This window comes from Miniopterus natalensis, chromosome 1, assembly GCF_054644295.1.
Source record: "Miniopterus natalensis isolate mMinNat1 chromosome 1, mMinNat1.hap1, whole genome shotgun sequence".
In the NCBI taxonomy this organism is placed as follows: Eukaryota; Metazoa; Chordata; class Mammalia; order Chiroptera; family Miniopteridae; genus Miniopterus; species Miniopterus natalensis.
Genome location: NC_142081.1, coordinates 54,165,029 through 54,169,008, shown reverse-complemented (window position 1 = coordinate 54,169,008; position 3,980 = coordinate 54,165,029).

The window sequence follows — 3,980 nt, the reverse complement described above, 5'->3', positions numbered from 1 at the left end:
ATTGCCAAGTTGTTGTGCAATGTATCTCATCAAGGGCAGATACTAAATCTCATCTATCTTTGTATCCCAGAATCTAGCAAGGGAAGTGGAACATAATGGATTTTTTAATCCACTATGCTTCCCTGAATAAGCCATTTTGCAGACTTTTCAGAACATCGCCCTTGTTTGTATAACTTGAAAGGGGTCAAGGTCATGCACCAGCTAACACCAAAGAACCCAATTTATAGTCAAAACTTTCCTTTGGCATCAATTCAAAATCATTAACTAAAAGCACTGTATCAACTGATGTAGGTATGGATTTTTTTAAAACACCAGAAAACCATTCAGAGGAATCTTCAAAATCTAACTATACCTTTATTATGTCAATGACACGACAGATCAACATTCATTCAAATGATTTATGAAATAGTGGCCAAATCCTACTTTCTAAACTGGGTGAGAATTATATCTGTAGCATCTAGATTTTTAAGATCAGTGTCATGAGAATTTACTATGGAGCCATATTTAAAATTATAAAATTACCAGGCAAAGGTCTCCAATCATAATACATTCTTGCAGTAGGGCCCCATACATCAAAAGTAGAATTATGTAACTTAGTCCTGCTTCCTTGAGCTGGACTTGAAAAGAGAATGGATGATTGCAGATTATAGTATGGAAATATAGAGTGTAGTAAACTATAGTGTGTGTCCAGACAATGTCAAAATCAAAATCAAATGATCAAATTCATGGAGTTTGTTAATATTGTGCAAACAAAAGAGTTAATCCCTGCACTTACTTGAATAAAATATTCTTGCAACAGTCTGGAAACATACATAGAATTCTAGATGGAAGAAAATGACCTCCTTTCCCATACTCTATAAGTGACTGCGTTGCCAGAATACAGTATCTCTAGCACCTTGCTACTTGAAGTGAGGTCCTGAGACTTGTAACCTCTGGCATCACCTGGAATATTGTTCAAAATGCAGAATCTGAGACCCAGCCTCACATTTGCTGAATGAGAATGCACATTTTAGCAAGATCCCCAGGGGATTCATATGCACATTAAATTTCAAGGGGCACTGCTTTAGCACCTAGTATATATATGTTAGTGATCTTTTAAAAAAGTCAGTAAAACCATGCTTATGAGATCATGTTACTGGAAGAAGATACTTCTATTTTTTTTTTTTTTTTCCCTGGGTGAGCAGTTAATTCACTTGCATTACAGGGTGTTTACTAGTTTTAAATGAAAAAGAATAACCTTTTTTGGTTTTAGTGTACTCTTGTATGAACTCCCAGTTCATTGTCCATTTTTTGTAATACCATAAAATTTTCTAAATTAGTAAGTACTCCAAATGCCCACAAAATTTGTCTTCACTTTATTATTAAACTATAGCACACCTTTACATTATGTTTTATTTTTATGCGAATGATGACCCGATTTGGCATTTACATCTTCCCCAGTCGCTGACAACTTAATAATTCATTAGGTCAATAATTAAGCGTTTAGGGAATCTACAGGTGTTTACAACTTGTAGGTTCTGGATACAGTATCCAAACAGGAATAGAGTTGGAACCTTATAACTGAGTTTGGAGAGAACGACAAGACCCCTCAGGAAGGAGAAGGTGAGAGATTTTTGCTGTTTTCGTTTTGCTTTGCTTTCTAGGCGGCGGAGGCCTGGATTCTACATATTTAACAGTGTGTGGAAAGCGTGTGTCCCAGCCGCATGGGGAGCCCTGTGGGAGCGGCGCTCGCCGGGAGCCGGGTCCTGCTGCGCAATGCTTCAGCACTACGGACAGCGCCCAGGCGCCTACTCCTGCGAAAGGGAGGGGACCCGGCTGGGTTTGCGTAGAGGGAGAAAAGGGGGGGCGAGGGAAAATAACCCCAAGTGCCGCATGCAGTCCCCAGTTAAACAGTTCGCTCGCGCCTTTCCCCTGTCGGAGGAGAAGACGTAAGGACCCAGAGCCCTCACAGCCGCACAGGCGCGCGCGCGCGAGTGTGAACACGCTGCCACATCGAAGAACCCCGTGCCCGCCTTCCCGCAAGTACACTCGCTCGCGCACACGCACTTGGCGGGCGCCCACGCCCTCTGCCTCTCACCGACAGACACCCTGACACAGGTAGGCCAGGAAAGCGCTCCCCGCGGTCCTGCGACGCCACGCAGGGCCCCGGACGCGCCTGTTACATTGTTGCTGAGCCGATCCGCGCGCGCAGACCAACCTGCCAACCCTTAGATGTACTCGCGGGATTCCGTCTCCATGGCAACAAGCATGGAAGGTGAGACAGCCCTGCCTCAGAAGTAACTTTCTCCCCCAACCACCGCATTAGCCGAATGGTTCCCGGGCAGGTGCAGATGAGAAGCATGTCCTCCTTCTCGTGTGTTTCCGAACCTAGGAAGAGGGACAGGAGGTGGGGGAAAGGAGCCTGCAGGTCTGGTGAGTTCCAATTCTAAAGGAGAAAGAGCACTGATGTGTCTGTTGCTGCTGCTGCCAAAAAAAAAAGCAAAGCAAAACAAAAGAGCGTGCGTGTACGCAGTTTGCTGATGTTTTCCCCATATTCCGTAGGAGGTTTCTAGGCTCCTTCGGTTTACTGTGCCCAAAGAGAACTGGAGACAAACAAGGCAGAATGATAGTGATAGTCGAGGTTTCTCTGGTGAGACATTTTGAGAATTTTCAGACAAGGGTTTCAGTGCTCTAAAAGGAACGAAAATCATAGTCCTTCAGGAATCATGCAAAGATTCTCTTAAGAAGGAAATTATCTTAAGGTTGAAATCTGAAAGGTTGGGGGTTGAGGGGTTCTGGCAGATCCCAAGGTTTGGGATCCCTGGGAAGGCCTGACATTTGTGCACTTCATCATGATGAAGACATCTGGGTTTGTAATTTAAGGTTTCCTTTGATTCCAACACATTCCATTCCTAATGATGAACCAGCTCTGTGCAGATGAGGCCTCAATAATGTTTTGTTTCCCCCTTTACTTTTAATGGGATTTAATAACCTTGATATACGGGGAGGGGGGATATGTGTGTGTATGGGAGTATTCATTATTTTTTAAGCTTGGGTTTTCTTATATGTCTCATTTCAGGAAATTGTGAATGTTCATATTATTAACATCAGAGATTATTATATCTAATAACCAATATCAACATACCTTTCACCCAGAACATCATATTCCACTAAACTAGTTGTTATATCAGATTTACTGTTTGGAATATTATTAATAGGTAAATAAATGGGGGGAAACCTGTTGATTAAAATAAAATATGAGAGGTTCTTTATTTTTAATGGGCAACATACTTTTCAATATTGGTCCTGCAACTGCACATTGCTGCATGCAAATTAAATAACTATATGTTTCTGAAAAATGAATTTTTATACCTCCAATCAGTAAACTTATTTCATAGAATAAACAAACATCACACATAACATTCATGTTTATAGAAGGCCATATATATATATCAGTTATAAAAATACTGTTATATTTGCTTGACTACTCAAAATGGTATGATTTATAAGACTTAACATAGAAATATTTTATTTATTGGTTAATAACTACAAAGCAACCCAGTGAGATTTGGGCCTTTTGGTATCTACAAGTATACCCTTGCCCAATTCTATGACTCGTCAAAACTTAGAGATTCCAGTTTTTGACAGTTTCCATGAAGGAAATGATGTGTTTTCAACTCAATTGTTCATTTCTAAAAGTACCTAAATATTTATTCCAGTGAATATGGCCTGAGGCAATATTTTATCATTTGCAATAGTACTATACAATTGTACTTAAATGCTTTAATCATAATACATATAGACCCTGATATTTAAACTGTACAGTGTTGATAATTTTACCCTTTTTTTGTGGAGCACGTTTAAAATGATTATCACACAATTTTACATTTTATTCTTTTTTGGAAATTTTATTTCTTAACTATTTTTTTCTCATTAATATTTATTCATGGTTTTGTAACTTCATGGTCTAATTTTGTCATTTTTCTTTCATTTACTATTTC